This window comes from Euprymna scolopes, chromosome 15 (assembly GCF_053919585.1).
Source record: "Euprymna scolopes isolate OS-2025 chromosome 15, ASM5391958v1, whole genome shotgun sequence".
NCBI classification, from domain to species: Eukaryota; Metazoa; Mollusca; class Cephalopoda; order Sepiida; family Sepiolidae; genus Euprymna; species Euprymna scolopes.
In genome coordinates, this window is record NC_136496.1 from 411,703 (window position 1) to 429,428 (window position 17,726).

The 17,726-nt window shown below is 35.3% G+C and overlaps 1 protein-coding gene across 5 annotated transcripts in view; it reads left to right on the top strand.

Moving 5' to 3' along the window:
• Positions 1-17,726, top strand: part of LOC145293676 (CD9 antigen-like) — an 89,243-nt gene that overhangs the window by 11,229 nt on the left and 60,288 nt on the right. Inside the window, exon 1 of one of the 5 annotated variants that reach the window (XM_080140054.1) lies at positions 11,241-11,668. The exons of 1 other annotated variant lie outside the window; for it this stretch is intronic. The gene's annotated coding sequence lies outside the window, so the exon portion shown is untranslated. Of the gene's footprint in view, positions 1-11,240; positions 11,669-11,949; positions 12,122-12,597; positions 12,823-12,936; positions 14,432-17,726 lie in introns of those variants that run through there. 3 more of the 5 variants (XM_080140058.1, XM_080140059.1, XM_080140056.1) reach the window with 3 other exon arrangements.

The window sequence follows — 17,726 nt, forward strand, 5'->3', positions numbered from 1 at the left end:
AAAAGTCCGGCAAAAGGATTTAATAAATTCTAACATGTCACTACACGACTTGATAAATTATGCCAGGATGATGGAAACAATAACAGCACACCTACAACAAATGTGCTTAGAGGACACGACAATACAAACTACTACTGCAGTAGTAAACAAAGTCACGTATGGACAGCGACAGACACGTGGCTGTCCCCGGCAAATTCAGTGCAGGAATTGCAACGGAAAATATCCACATGAACGAGGACCAACGTCTTGCCCAGCATTCCAGAGCCAATGCACTTATTGCCGGAGATGGGGACACTTCGCCTCTGTTTGTTTTAGGAAAATGAACGACGAGGACAGACAATATAGAACAAATCGTCCTCCACGTCCACAAGTCCAAACCAGCCGCCGACCGGTGAACTGCATCGAGGACAACCAGCAGGATTCAACCAGCGGCAGTGACACAGAATATGTGTTTCATACAGGTAAGATGAAAAACCTTCCCTGTTTTGATATATCTTTTGGCAATAGCCACCAAACGTTCAATGTGTTAGCCGACTCAGGAGCCACTATCAACATTTTGTCTGAAGCAGATTTCAAGTGTTTAAAACCGACACCATGTCTCCGACCGACAAAAACTGTGATATCTGGATTTGGTGTCAAGCAAACTACTCCAGTTCTAGGCCAATTTAGGATCCTCCTAGAGTTTGGGGGCATCTCCTGCCAAGCTAACATACATGTAATAAAAAGCCCAGAAAAACCTATCATTGGCTGGGAAACATGTGAAAAGCTTAAACTTTTATCAGCAAAAAAGCTCCCAGTTAACCACATCAGCAACTCTGACACACAAATCCCGCAGACAACTCTTAAGCTTTTGGAGGACTATGCAGACCTATTCAATGGCTTAGGTAAACTTAAAGAGAAAAAAGTCCATCTGCACATAGATGAAAATATACCACCCATCACTTAGAGATACCGCAGAGTCCCCTTTCATGTAAGGAAGGACATAGAAGAGCTAATACAGAAAGACGAGAAACTGGGGGTGATTGAAAAAGCGGAAGGACCAACCCCGTGGGTATCCCCTATTGTGGTGGTACCTAAGAAAGACCAAAGTAAAATCAGAGTTTGCATTGATATGAGAGCGGCAAACAAAGCTATCAAAAAGGAACGTCACCCTACCCCCACACTTGATGAGCTGAAGGCCATTCTATCGGGAGCCAGTGTCTTTAGCAAGTTAGACCTCAATCAGGGCTACAACCAGTTGGAACTAGCTGAAGAATCCCGATACATTACCACGTTCGCAACACACCTGGGCCTATATAGATACAAAAGACTATTTTTCGGTTTCAACTCCGCCAGCGAAATATTTCAGGAAGAGATTAGCCAGGCACTCGCAGGGATTGAGGGAGCCATCAACATCAGTGATGACATTCTTTGCTTTGGATTGGACCAGCAAGACCATGACAGAAATCTCCAGAAAGTATTTCAACGACTACGCGAAAAAGGCCTAACACTGAATAGCAGCAAATGTGAATACAACAAGAGGTCATTGGAATTCCTTGGACACACATTCGGTAATGAAGGCATCAGCCCAAGTAACCTTAAAATAAAAACAATCCTCGAATTACCAGACCCCCAAAACGCATCAGAAGTCAGAAGTTTGTTGGGGATGACCAACTTTTGCGGTGCACAATTCATTCCAGACTACGCAACCCTGACTCATGAACTGCGTCAGTTAACAAAAAAAAACACTCAGTGGTCCTGGACTGAGCCCCACACTGAATGTTTAAAAAACCTCAAGGAGGCCTTGAGCAAAGCATGCTCACTTGCCTACTTCGACCCTAATAAACATACTGAGATATATACCGATGCCAGTATTGTAGGCATATCTGCTGTACTATCACAAGATGGGCGGGTAGTACAATTTGCAAGCCGAGCACTATCCACAGTTGAACAAAGATACTCTCAAACAGAGCGGGAGGCCCTCGCCATCACGTGGGCATGTGAACACTTTCACATATATATCTTTGGGGCCCCATTCACTGTTCATACAGATCATAAGCCCTTAACATCGATCTTTAATAACACCCGCTCCCAACTATCTGCGCGCATTGAACGTTGGGTTTTGAGAACACAGCCATACAATATGACTGTCACATACCGACCAGGTCATGACAACCCAGCCGACTATCTCAGCCGCCATCCAGTACATCTACCACCAAGCAACAGGGAGCAGAAAATAGCGGAGGAGTATATAAACTATATTCTCTCAACGTCGACCCCCAAAGCAATGACAATTGATGAAGTTGCAATGGAAACTGCGAAAGACAAGACGCTCACTGCAGTCATTCAAGCCATCCTCACCAACAAATGGCAAGGTGCCAATGACGGCATAAACAAAGCCACGTTTCTCACCCTACATGCCAACCGTGATGAACTATCACTAGCACATGAGGACAGTATCATTCTGAAAGGGCGCCGGATAGTGCTACCTGAGACCCTACAAAACAGAGCTGCCAAAATAGCCCATGCTGGCCATCAAGGCGTCGTGAAATCCACGGCCCTCCTCCGGGAAAAAGTCTGGTTTAAAAACATGCAGCCTTTAGTAGAAGAAAACATCAGGAACTGTCACACCTGTCAGATCAGCACTCACAAAACGGCAAGGGAGCCGCAGAAAATGTCCCCACTACCAGCAGCCCCATGGACAGAGGTTAGTGCTGACTTTGGACATCTCCAGAATGGGAAATATCTTCTTGTTGTCACAGACGAGTACTCACGCTACGTTGTTGTCGATATCCTGGACTCTATCTCAACAAACTCGGTCATACCCCGTTTAGACAAGATATTTGCCGAATTCGGGGTACCAGTATCCCTCAAAACAGACAATGGCCCACCATTCAACAGCCATGATTTTAAAACCTACGCCTCCGTCACCGGTTTCAGACACAGGAAGATAACACCTCTATGGCCCCAGGCCAATGCTGAAACAGAACGCTTCATGCGCACTGTAAAAAAATCCATCAAAGCCGCCTTAATCAAAGGCCAAAGCTGGAAGCAGGAGCTATTCAAATTCATGTTAGATTACCGAACGACACCGCACTGCACCACCGGTGTTTCCCCAGCCTCAATTCTATTTGGCCGGACCATAAAAAACCGCCTGCCACACCTAGTTGCACCTATAGCTGGAGACCATAGCATTAGGATACGTGACACTCAAGCCAAGAAAACAATAAAGAAATATGCTGACAGAAAAGTATATGTAAAGCCCAATAATCTGAGTGTGGGTGACACCGTCGTTGTAAAAAGCGACCACACTTCAAAGGCACACACCCCCTATCAACCTAACCCATTAACCATAACAAAAAAAAAGGGATCCATGATTACTGCCACACACAAGGACAGCCAAATTACAAGAAATGCCAGCTTCTTCAAAAAAATCCCTAAGCTACTAAGAAACCTCACACATGACCCACATGAATACTCTTCATCTGAAGATGAGGGGCACATGCATGTGACAGCATCACCAAAATCTAAAGAAAACAGGGACAACACTCTTCAAACCTCAGACGCTCAGGCCGCACAAGACGGTCACCCAAAAGATTTGATTGCTAAATGCTACAAATACCCCTGTACATAATAATGCATAATTATTATTTTCTTTCCCTTAGGTTGACAGATGCTTCCCTCCGACCCAGCAACGCAAACACTCCAGTCACACCACGCATGAACAAACTCCTTGATGAATATAAAAAAAAAATAATAATAATAAAATAAACTCTTTAAAAAAAAAAAAAAAAAAAAGAGAGCATTGTAATGTCTTTACCAAATAAAGGGAGACCACCACAGGTGTCACAGGAGTTACGGCCCCTGGCGACATCCGGGGTGGTGGTCAGTCTGATATCCACCGAGCACGATCTTCCCCGTTCGTTTTCTCTCTCTCGTCAATCTCCGTCCATCCTACAACCTCACTATGGTAATAACCGATATCAAGCAAGTATCGGTTACTTACCATAAGGATTATCACAGAGGCCACCCCCGGAGTGCACTCTATGTGATCATCAGATCAGGGAGGAGTGTAGTACTTACCAACACAACAAACGCCCTCGTGTTTGTGCCTTGTATAGGCATGCGCGACAACAAAACTTGGGTTTTTATAAGCGGAAGTCTCAAGGTTGTCAGGAATCTACAGGCGCATGCGCAAGAGAAGGGATTGAGATAGTGGTATAAAGGCAGGTCGAGTGAGAAGGTTGGGGTTGTTGTTGTCATTTGACGTTACAGTGACGCATGCATTAGTAGGTGATTAAGAGGCGGTTTATTTTTGTGTGTCAAGTCGCGCACCTCGGTGAAGGTCATATAAATCGTTCACCTCGGTGAAGGTGAATGTCATAGTGGTGGAATGCACAGTTTCGTGAAACAGGCTTTAAAAACTGCTGTCAGTGGTAAATTTGAAAGATGTGTTTGGAAAGTGTTTGTTTATTTTCTTATTGAAACTTCAGTCAAAGGCGAATAATCGACTTTATTTTATTACTATGTTGGATTAGGCTAATAGTTATATCGATAAAACAATTGGCAATACTAATTAGAAATATCTACAACATATTACAATATTAATTTATTAGCAGGATCCGTGGAAATTACACAGAATAAGAAATGCATTTAATAAACAAATATGTTTTGATACAGCTGAAATTATTATGGGTAGCGCAAAAATTCACTTTTTTGAGACAGAAAAACTGATAACACGCAGAAACAGTTTATTAACATTCTACGAAAATTAGTGTTCATTGCATTTTAAACATAGAACTTACTTAAATGAGATAAATTAATGGGTACTAATAAATACTCAGGAAGTAATATTGTGCTACATAGTTCAATACAAATAATCACATTGTAAAAGACAATCTTTAATTTACTCCTTCAGTGCAGTACTTCTTGGAAGACAATGTTCTTTTTGCCCTGTTTCTTTCAAAGGTTCCCTTTTTTATGTAACGCTTTGTTGACTGCTTTCTTCAGTGAAAAACTGCTGCACATCGAAATGACTATCAGTTCTTTTCTCACAACATTGCAACATTTGGGGTTAGACGACTTTAAAAATACTTCCAATTTAACTTATTCATGTGTATACACAAAAACTATCAGTCTTTAAATTTGTTTCCAATGTTATGGATGATAATAAGAGGACTTCTTAATATGAGAGTACTTTTTATTTAATTTTATTAACGTAGACTGACCGATATGTGTCGTAAATGACTAGTGAAATAAATTGATATAACGTTAATTACTAGTAATTTGACCATAGTTAAACTGAAATCTTGCTCAACATGTAAAGAAAAACTTATATATATATACAAACTAACCACATCGGAGTCCATATTCCCAAAATATCATGAAATTTCGGCGTCACATTACATTCTATGAGGCTAAGACGCTATTTTGAATATAATCCGAAGTGTTTGGTTAAGGAGAAACGCTAGAAGCAAATAAGATTTCGTTTTGAAAAAAATATTGCTTGTTATTAAGTTTTCCTTTTTTATATTCCCGATATATTCGCGCATTCTTATAAGTTTGTTGTATATAAACTAGTTTTGCATTACGTACAATGCTTCGAGCAAGCTGCATCACTCTTAAAATATTTATATTTTGGAAAATCTAATTCAAGTAAAGAAAATGTGTTTTAAAAATGATTTTTTAATAGAATCGATTGCACCTGACGTAGTGTTCACATTTAAAACCCACAAATAATTCATAATTTTTTAAACTTGCACTATTTTAGGAAACGGTCGGTCGGAAGTAAAAAAAATTGTAATATGTGTGTGTACTTGAAGTTATTACATTTCTTATTTCTATATCCGCCATGTGTCTTTTCCTGTTGACTTTTTAAAATTAAGTTCATATTAAAGTTAATAGGACATATTTTTGTTGTTATAAAACGGGATATATATAGAAAATAAATTAAGATCCTATTATTATTTGTGTAAGAAATAAAATCACGTCCATTTGATTTTGTCCAGGATAAAAGGCAAACTGTGACGTCCAATTAAGTTGCTAGAAAATAAACAGAAAATGGTTGTATTTTAAAGGAAATAAATAAGAGAAACAAATTCGAAAAAATACATTTTATTTATGTTTTAAGGTGGAAATTTATTTCGAATAATTTAAAATAAATATTAAAATTCAATGAAAAAAGTAAAACAGACTCACTCTCTCTCTCTCTCTCTCTCTCTCTCTCTCTCTCTCAAACTGGGAGATATATAGATAGGTGAATCATGCCTTTGTATAACACTGTAGAACACCGTTAGGCCTAATAGTGTTTAGTGCCAAACCTGCATGGCATGGCTTACTAGGAACCAGAGTTCCAAACTACTATATATATATAAGTAGGTTGTAGTTTGCTTGAAGCATTGTTGAAGAAAATTATAAGGTAAAATTAAAAGCCAAGAACAATGCGAGATTTTTTTTTTATATAGAGTAAAATAAATGCAAACAAAAGAAATAAATTTCTTTTTTTTGTTGTTTGTTTTTTCTTTCTCACACAAATTTTAACTCTAAACAACAGTAATTTTTTTTTCTGTTGTATTCAATGGTGTTATAACACCATTGAATACAACAGAAAAAAAAAATTACTGTTGTTTAGAGTTAAAATTTGTGTGAGAAAGAAAAAACAAACAACAAAAAAAAGAAATTTATTTCTGTTGTTTGCATTTATTTTACTCATATATACATTTCCCCAAAACCTCTACCCTTGATGGAGAGGAGACTAAACTTGCTGCTATAGTTTCAAATGATCTGAAATAACAGCAATTTGATTCCAAATATTTCTCATATGTTATATTTCCCCTCTTTTAGAAATAAGGTACGATTATGAATATCTTCAGTATCAAATAATCCTTATACACTGTGAAATTTACTTTATGTATGAAAACCAAAGAGGGAAGTCACAACATATGAGAAATATTTGGAATCAAGTTTCCCCTTGATTTATATTGGAATGTCGGCGTTAACAGAAAAACATCATATAAACCATCAAGTGACACAATTCAACTGAAGCGCGAGTTAAATTGTATCATTCAAAGAAAGAAACATTTTCTGGGCCATTCATTTCGCTTCAATTCAATTTATTTGGCAAAAATAAAACAATCATGCTTCAGTCGTCATGTAGGAAAAGGGTGGTAGAAATTTATACAGAAAAGGATACACTAGTCGAGCACTTGTTCGAATCTATCCTGAATTTTTGCATTGTTAGTGCATTTATTACCTCACTTGGAAGTCTATTCCAAGATCAATAGATTCTGATTGAGAAAGTGATCCTTCTCCAGTTCATTCGAAATTGGCAGTGAAATAGTTGTCATGTCCGCATCGACCTGTTTCTGGTGCAGGAATGAAAAATAGGTCCTAGCATATATAATGACCATTGAAAAGATTTTAGGCCAAAATGGAATCACCGTGTAATCGTCTGTGCTCAAGAAAGAAAAGATTAAGCTTCTTGAATCGGCTTTCATAGGACAGATCCGATAGACCCTGCACCATTTGAGTATCCAGTCTTTGAATTCTTTCCAGATGCTGGATATCATGCATTAGATATGGGGAAGAGGCCTGGACACAGAAAAAAACGCTGGCACTGGCAAATATTTAAACTGGTCTTGGAATGGTTAGCCACAATGGTGCTTTCTTACCAGAACGTCATCGAGTCCATGTACCACTCAACAATATTTTACAAAAAGATGCACCGTGGAAATGGTCAACTGAGTATCAATCTGTCTTTAATAAGATTAAATCTTTACTTTCTTTAGATATGTTGCTTACACACTACAGCACTTTCATGTATATTATCGTTGTTTCTGATGAAAATGGTTATAGTGTTGGGCTGTCATTTCACATAGCTTGCCTGATAGCAACCAAAAAGTAATAGCTCATGCATCCAGATCACTGGCACATGCCAACGAAACAGTCAGATAGAAAAAGATAATTTTGTTTTTCTTTGCAAGAAAAACATTTCATAAGATAGGAAACATGGACATGAGTTTTACCTTGATCACAAAACTCGTTAGTATTTTCTGATTCAAGAAAAGTATCCCATCTATACAGCTAACCACCTGCAAAGATAGGCTGATACACTGTCGAATTATGCTTTTTTCATCCGATATTATTCAATGGATGCAATTCGATATGCAGGTGATGGATAAGTAAACCAAATTCAAGGAGGATTCAGTTATTTTAGCATAATTTGTGGAACCGGAAATTATTTCAGTGCTCGCATCAACTGTCAAAGCATTGTTGGGCAAACAATTAGAAAATCTGAACCATGGTTGTTCCAAATGTCAGTCAGTATCAAATACAGCTGCAGTGCATTTTCATCCTCAATCCAATGAAGAGATCAAACATTTTGTGGATGCATGTAAGAGAGAACTCTCAAAACACAAAAGGGAGGGAACTATACCAGAAATCCTAGGGATATTGCCTGGAAATTATAGAGCTACACCAAACTTAAATGCATCTTATGGTAATTCACTGGTTGACATGTTATTGAACCGGAATTCAACCAACTACACAATCCTACAAATGGAATGGCAATTCAATCATGTTGTAATAAGTTGCACTTTAAAACTAAGACAAAATGTCTTGGCTAAAGAATAATAAAGGGAAGTGGGCACATCTTGCATCAAAGTACAAATGTCTTTTATGACGTCAGTGCACAGTTTTTGTTTCAGTTCAACAACTTGAGATTTTTGATTGGTTCTTGAGCCCGTGATGGTTCAATGATTGGCATTGATTATACTTCTAATGTATTTATTTATATGATCAATATACAAGCATTCAACATTAAAGACAAAGTAACAACTAAAAAAAGAAGGAAAAAAAGTATACAAAAAGACATTGGACAAGTAGGATCCAAGGAAAGTAGCCAATGACCAAACAAAGATGGCTACTTTTCTCACATTCGATATTTACAAAACTTAAAATGCTTTTATGTTCTATTAAATGTTTTAACGCAAATATTTATTTTTACACAAATTGGTCACAAATGATTAAATAAAGTCAATTAATTATTTTTGAATAATTTCCAAAGTGTATTTCATTTAAAGTAATTTTTATGTCGGTAATAGTAATTGTTAGCCTTTGCAGAAATTTTTCTGCTATGTTCGATGAAGAGCATTTTCATGTAGTATGTTAACTTGATAAAAATAAACACTCAAGAAAAAGAAAAAACAACTTAGGAGACAATTTTTTATTAAAGTGATAGACCTATAGTCTGAGAAAAGGAGATTATAGAAAAGAGTTTATTAACTCCAAGATATGTCCATCTGGCTTATAAGATTCAGTCCTTACAAAGTAACAGTTTTTGAAAAGATAGAAATAGAAAGAGAGAATTTACTTACTAGATGGTAAAATTTTCAGAGTTCAAATTAAATCCCATTTTTTAGTTTTTTAGTTCTTACTGTTCATCATAGTATCCTCCTTTGAATGGCATTTTTTTTTTAATAGTATTCTAATGTTTTTGAATGGCATTTTTTTTTATAGTATTCTAATTTTTTTGAATGGCATTTTTTTTATAGTATTCTAATTTTTTTTTCAAGGAAATCTTTCTTTTCTTTTTTACCTTTAACTTTGCATAAATTCACTCATACTTGAGAATAGTACATTCACTAAAGAACAAATCTTTTTTCCTCTACTAGAGAAGAAAATTAACCAAACATTCATTGCACTTATAGTGCGAACAATAAGTGAACAATTCTTCACGTATTTCCAATATTCTTCCTTTCAAGTTGATTAGAAAGGATAAATTTCCAGGCTCCAGCAGAATTTCATAGTTGTTTCTCCAGGTAGCTTAGAAAAACTTCTTAAGACGAATTTTCGATTCTTGTTCCATAACTATCCTTTTCGAAATAAGTAAAATATTCACGTCTCTCTGCCGTTATTTGAATTCACAACTAAATTTCATGTCAGTTAAGATTTCTGGTCTCTTTTTCCTTGTCTGAGACCTTAACAAAATATGTCAGGTAGCTTAGCCATATTTAACCTGTTTACAGCACAATACGTTGACACACCAGATCACCGAAGTTTAGCAACGTTGAGTTTGGCCACTACCAAATAGGTGACCATTTGGGAAGGCAAGGTGCTGTATATACTGCGAGGTAAAATACTAGGTTGAGAAACTGGCACGGCCTATCCTTCTCTCGAAGGTGGATGGGACTCTCTTAAGCCATGGTAGGGACCCCGTTTAGTGATGGCGTCATGATAAAAATACCCTTGATAGCCCTGGCGAAGTATCAAGTAGTCAGCTATCGACAAGATTTGAATTACACTACAAACTCGTGTAGTGAGTTCAATCTTGGCTACGGAATGGGAAAAAAAAAAAAAAAAACGCTAACTGTCTTTTACTTCGAATTCTTCACCATTGAGCGGGAAAATAAGCAGCTTGCCCACTCAGTGAGCCGAACAGGATCACATGTTGTTAAAGAGGAGGAAATAGAATAAATCAGAGAGAGGGGGAAAGAAGAAGGAAGAATAAGAGAAAAAAAAAAAAAATGGTGAAAATAAAATTCCCACACCTTTCAATATGATACAATTTAAAATAATTTTGTATTTTTTTTAATTGTAGATTAAGTTTCTCGGCTAAATCACCTTCTCCAAAACAGAGGTTTTACTTTTTTTAGGCGATTACCTGTGAACACTCTGGAAAACTTGGCAAAAACAAGAAAAAAAATTGTTTAGAATTTAGAATGGGGATAAGTTTCGCATATAAAATTAAACCTCCCCCCCCCCCATTTCCTTGTTATTCTAGTACTTTAAGGCAGTTTTTTTTTTTTTTTTTTTTTTTTTTTTTTTTTTTTGCTCTGGGAGATAAATCAAATGAGTTTTTTTTTTTGTTTTGTTTTTGCTGTGGGAGATAAATCAAATGAGTTTTTTTTTTTTAGGAGAGGAGTTGATGTGTGGTCTGAAGATCTTTCCACTCGGACCTAGGGTTAGTGGAAATACAAACATGACTCCAAAGTGGGGGATTACTTTACGTTTGAGTTGTATGCATAATTGATTCCTCACTCTAAATTCTAAACGCTTTTTTTTTCTTTTTCTTTCTGCCAATTTTTTCAGAGGGTTCACAAGTAATCACTAAAAAGGTAGAATCCCCTCTTGTTTTGTTTTTGTTTTCTTTTTTATGAGGTTGATTTAGCCGAGGGTGTTATTCTACAAAAACGGTTTAGTTTAAAAGAAAGAAAGACAGAAAAAATGAAAGTAAAAAGATTCCCGGGCAACGTCGCGTATATAAAGTTCGTGACAATGAACTGTCAATGAAAGAGAAATTGTTTTTCTTAAAACAAGAATAATTCTCCTCTCCCTCTCTTACACATGTTTAAACATGCAAAAATATTTTTTTTCAAGTTATATTTTGTTTATTGGTTCAACTTGTAAGTGTAAAATTTTAACTATAAATAATAATTTGAATAATATTACTAGTTAAATAGTCAAATAAAGTTGCGCAAAATAAAAGTTCAGAGTTGTAGGAAAGGAAAAAAAAAGTCAATAATAACCTATCCCCCCTTTGACCAAACACAAATGGATTGGACCAAACTAAAACGTAATTCCTATGTAAAAACTTCAACAAGTGCGTCACATAAAGAGACAGTCTTCTAAGGGAAGGAGAGGGTTTTATATATCACGTCTTTACACCGGGCTCTGATAACCCACCTTTCAGGTAAGTTGAAGGTTCTTTTAATTTCACCGAAATTGAAATAAAAAAAAAAAAAAAAAAGAAAGTCCCTTGCCGCTCACAATTTTTAGTAATTCAATCATTGTCGCAACTTTCAAATGTTTCCTCTTTATTTTTTTTCTCTCCCTTTTTTTCTTTTATTTTTTTATTTAATATATCTAGTGGATTACGTTTATTTACGTTACGCGAACTAAACTTTCCTAAAATGAAAACCAATTTGTGGATGCTAAACTGTACTAGTCTTCTATACATTTTTATTTGTCTAGTGTACTCTTACTTCTGCGGTCACTTTTTATACGTTCGCTTGCCTCCCCACGAGGGCTTACATGGTCATGTTGTGGGAGGTGGGGAGTATATCCAGCTCTCCCGAGGCACTATAGATACGGTATAAATGAAAATTGCTTCCGTCACAAAGGATTTCTTACCCGAAGACAACAGGTACTATGCCATTTTCCATCTCGAGGACTTTAGCACTCTTGCAGTATACACACCGTGTTTATTTTTATTTATTTATTTTTTTTTTTTTGTGCTTGTTCATTTCACATAATTTAAACAAATGCTGTTTGTATTTAGCTTAAATGTTATCTAAAAAAAAAAAAGTCCTTATTCTGCATAAATACCAATTAATTGGGGGGGGGGCTATATAGTTCTCTCCGCCATCATTAAAGTTGGTAATAATGCACTTATGTTACCGTACTGAAATGTTATTTAGAAAACTTAATATGTAAAGGGTGTTTTGTAATTGTACTTTCACCTAACAATTTAAAAAATATTGTAAGACTTTAATTTGAAAATGTTGTTAAAAAAAAATAGCTCGGTAACATAAATGCATAAGTTACTAGTGCAGTTATTGATCCGCGCTCTTAAATGGGGAGGCTATTTTATACCTATTCTGTACTTTAACCTTACAATTTGATAACTTAAATACTATTAAAAATATAGCGCAGATCAATAAGTGCACTGGCACAAGTTTTCTGGATTTAAGAAATTAAAACTGGTCTCTATCGAACGTTTCTTCGTACATAAGACAACGGACACTACACTCTGATCCTACCTGACCTCCACTTTTTAACAAATTTAGAGTGAATTATCTTAACTCTGAAGGCCTTTCCTATCAACAAGACGTGGAAACTTTATCGGTAAAGTTGTTTTTTCAATGGGAGTGTCGTCGTTTATTTCGGCAGCTGTTGCCACATGATTTCAACTTTTATATTTTCATAAAATTTTCCGGACTTTTATCCGGAATTAACCACACCTTTCTAGTCTCGGAAACTTAGTACAGTCGTTCTCTCCTTGCGCTCTGTCCCTAAAACTGTCAAGATAGGGATTTTAAGTGTGGTGGCTTTAGATACAAGATGACGACCCTCTTTTCATGAGGGTAAACATGTATTTTCCCAGTTCTGATTCTATCCTTGTGATCAACATAAAAACTTATGCAGTCTACGAACCGTGCTATTTTTAAATATAAGATTTTCGGGTTTGCATTACAATCCACTGACGTACGAAAAAGTGCTCCAAAATTACAAATATAACCTGTTATCAAAGGCAATAAGTTACTCTTCTACCTATCTGGAAACGTTTTTAGTAGTCTTACTCGCTTTAAAACGTTTAATTGGTTTGAAAATCAGTGTTTATCAATGTGAAAGCCAAATGGTGAGTTGACTGTTAATTACGAAGTTCAGGAAAATGAGTTAAATATAAAAAAAATACTTATTAAAACCCACCGAATGTCACGGTAATTATTGGGTGGGTTCCTAACTGTATTTTGTATAATTTTTTAGTTTTAACTCCTTTTTCCAAACTTCACGTATTTAAGTCGGCTCGCCACCATTTGTCTTTCACTACTGATTTTCGAACCGATTAAACCTTAAAATGAGAGTAACTTATCTTTCCTTTGATAACATTTATTAATTTTTAACCACTTTAGTACGTCTGTATTGTAATAAAAACCTGGATTTTCAAGTTAAATTCGATCTTTACAGTAGCTTTCTGTTAGCTGAAAGTGCAAAAATAGTTTAGAAAGCTCACTCCCTATGTAAATAATGGCTTTCCAAATCACTTTATTTCAGCACCGTCCATAAACTGCTAATACTTTCTCGCAAAAATAATTGCACAAGGCCATCAAAAGTGTGAGGATGGTTTTTACACACACACACACACACATTGAACGATTTTTTTCATTTGCAATTCGGCAATCGCGGTATCACATTTACTCGAAGGGTCAATTTTTAGCTTTGTCCAACTCCACACTTTACACTTGCCTTTTTAAAATGTTTTGAATGTTTTTTGGCTCTGCTAAAAACTAATCACATTTGAAACTGGCGCAAGCAGTTTTTCTGATATAACCGTGATTATCCAAATGCGCACTTGCGCGAAAAACCTGGCCACCAGTGAAAACAGTAGAGATTAAATTGGATAATAAGTCTTAATATCAGAACTTTTTTTTTTTTTTTTATCAGACCCGAAAACCTTAGGGTCGAAATTTTAAAGGTGAGAAATTAATTGATCCGATGAATTACTTCAAATGTTCCAAATGCTGTGAAAACATTTCATTTACTAAGTACATTGAGTCTAGCCCCCCCCCCCCGTCATGTTTGTTCATAAACTTTGAACTTTCGGTTTATTTTTAACTGCGTTGCGTCTCTTCTAATTTTTATAATTGGATTCAAACTTGCGTCTTGGAGTTCTCACTCGTACATTAACTCTTACTCGATCTATCTGCAAAGAGAATCGCGGTTTTAGTTGTTGGTGAGTTTGAGCGAAAATCTTTATCCTGGATAATTCAGTTTTTTTTTTTTTTTTGTTTTAATTTTTTTTTTTTTTATTTCAAGTCTCAGGATTAATCGAAGTTTGACTAAGTTTGATATTTCGGCCATCTTATGCCACTTGGTAAATTTGGAAAAAAAAAAAAAAAAAAAAAAAAAAAAAAAGGGTAGCGCTCGCCGCTGGCTAAGCTCGGTGTAAGATTTTCGTGAAAAATATTGAATAATTCCACCCCACCCCGTTTTTCCAAGCTTATAACTACTCGAAAAATGTAATTCAAACCCTTTTTTTTTTTTTTTTTTTTTTTTTCAATTAAAAGAGCGAGGAGGACCAAGGTTTCATTAAAAAAAAAACGCTTTTCTGAAGTTTTAAACTTCAGACTTTACAGGTAAATTTCTAAACTTTTTAATTTGAATATTGATCGTTTATCTTCAATTTGTGATATAACACTTTGAGTAAATTCTACTTTTTAATACATTTCAAAATGGGAGGCGTGAATTCGAACCTGTCTTTCCAAGCTTAGAACTACTCGAAAAATGTAATTGAAACTTTTTTTTTTTTTTAACTTCGGACTTTACAGATAAATTTCTAAACACTACTTTTGTTTTAAATTTTTATATATTTATTGATCTTTTTTTTTTTTCTCCAGAACAATTTTCTAATTTTCAAAAATACATCACTTTTGGGGTGGAAAACTTAAAATTAGCTGAAAAAGAAATAAAGCAAAAGGAAAGCACTCAAAGTTGGAGGGGGGGTAATTTATTTTTTATTCCTGGAACATAGAATCTTCAAAAAGTAACGAACCGACATTTACTAATTAAAACACCATTTAACATTTTTTTGCGCCCCAACACCACACCCGCCCCTCCCGCGCTCGCGCCACGAATGTAAACAGTAAAATCTTCGAAAAATGTTAAATGGTGTTCTAATTAGTAAATGTCCGTGCGTTACTTACGGGAAAACGGTTAACTAAACTGCAGAAGCACCTATTAAGCCACATGAATCCCCTCTCGCAAAAAAAAGAATGAAAAACAAACATGTTTGCTTATGTTTTTGTAAACCGCATTAGAAACTACGTGAGACAAATCCCCCCCCCCCAATTTGTTATACTTTTCTTTAACTGTCATAAAAAAAATGTCAGTCCCAAATTTTTTGATTGGTATGCCATGTGAGAAGGCAGTTTTCTAGGTGAAGCAAGCCATCGTTCATGCTGCAGCGCACGCGCGTAGCGTAAACGGAAGCTGCAAAATGGTGGAAAGTAGTTCGTGGGTTCGGGGGTTAATACCATGCAAATGGTAAATTTTCCCCAAGTCTATCAGATTCGTTGTCAGCGACCTCAATTACCTATAAAAAAGAGTGGTCTGTGTTCTGTTGTAGCGGATCGGATAAAACACATACCCCAAGCGACAAATTTTCATTTTTATTAGACTAAATGTACGATCATCGATGCCACCATATTGTTTTTAAAATTTGGCTTTAATTTTTATTTTTACGTTCTTTGGCGGAGTTGTACAACCATCCATCACCCCCCATGCGTAATTTCTATACTGATAGGTTTTTGAAAACTTTTTTACTGGATTATTATTGATTGGACACTAATTAACCAGATTATAAAGGAAAAAATTGAAAAATCCTTTTCCCATTTGAAAGGGGTGCTCACTTTTTAGTTACATTCTGGTAAATCGGTCACCCATTTTCTAAATTCAGAAGTGCCTTCGGGAGATATGAAATCGTCCCACGTTGACGAACCAATGTATCGGGAGGCGTACGATATGAAAATTGACAACCGTATGGAAAATCACGAAACATTTCTCCAGCATGTTAGTGAAATTTATAATACTTAAAAAATTAAAACCGTGCTACATTAAATAAAAACACTAAAAACATCGACTTAGAAAAGTAACTTATATTGCCTTTGATAACATTTGTTTCTGGACAACTTTTTCGAATCTGTACAGTAATACAAACCCCAAAAACTAAAGTTAAAAAAAAAAAAAACGAAATTTTTTCATAAAACCAGTCATTCATTCTATATTCTTGGAGAAACACATTTCTGACTTACAAATGGGGGTAGGCTCATGTTATTTTTACTTTCTATGGTTGATATACCCGCGTTTTTATTGATTACAACGTGGGTGACTGATTTACGAGAACGTTGTAACTAAAGTGAGCACCCCCTTTTCAAATGTCAATGATTTTTTTTTTTTTCATGATCTGGTTAGTGTCCAATCAATAATCAGTGAAAAAATTTCAAACCTATCGGTATACAAATTACGTGGGGGGGGGGGGTACAACTCCGCCCGTTTATATATAGCTCTTCAAATAATTTACTCGGCTAAACTACATTTACCAAACTATCCATTTTACGAGGTTGACTTTTTAGGCATTGCCAAACGAATGTGAAAAAAATACGCATGATTCCGTGTCGTCAGATTTGTTAATTATACGAACTATGGAAAAGCAGAAGCGACTTAATGATTTATTTTTTAACCTTATCTTTTTCAAACTGCAATGATTAATTTGTTATTTTGTTAGGTTTTAAGATTTACAGTTTAATAATTATTATAAACATTTGTATATGAAATACGGTTTTACTGAATGTCCATTTGGTTAACTACAGGCTTCCATATTTTGTTCGGTGAAAAGACAATGAGGGAGGGGGCTACAAAATGCTTAATATTTGTGCAATATTTTCAAATCGGTTTTAATCTGGCGATAAAGTAGCTGACAAGAGCCATGTTTATATTAAAACTTTTTTTAAAAAAAATTATTAAAAATCTGTAACAGAACATTTTGAAATAATGGAATTTTAATCGTTTTAATCTTTTAAATGTTAGGAAGTTTCTTTTCTTGGCAATTCAATTGATTATAAATGAAATGTTATTGAAAAAAAAAACCAATTTATGCAATTGGTAAGTTTGTTAAATACGTGTATTTAAATTTTTAAATTGTTTTACTTATTTGAACTCTTGATGATAAATAAAAAATCTCGATAAATTTATTTATTTTCAAATTTCGAAAATAATTAGGGGGGGGGGAATCCGCACTAAAATATTTCCCCTCGTATATTTTACGGAAACTGCATTTTATGTAATTTAATTCAAAAATTTAAAGTATCGAAAATTTCACAAATCTAACCATTGGTTGATTTTTGTTAGATTTATTAAACACTGGTGTTTTCACGTTCGATGGGAACATTTTAAAGCGCCAATTATGTAAATACGATTTTCATCTCGCAATTTCATTTTCGTACGATGAAAAAAATTTTTAAATTACTAGT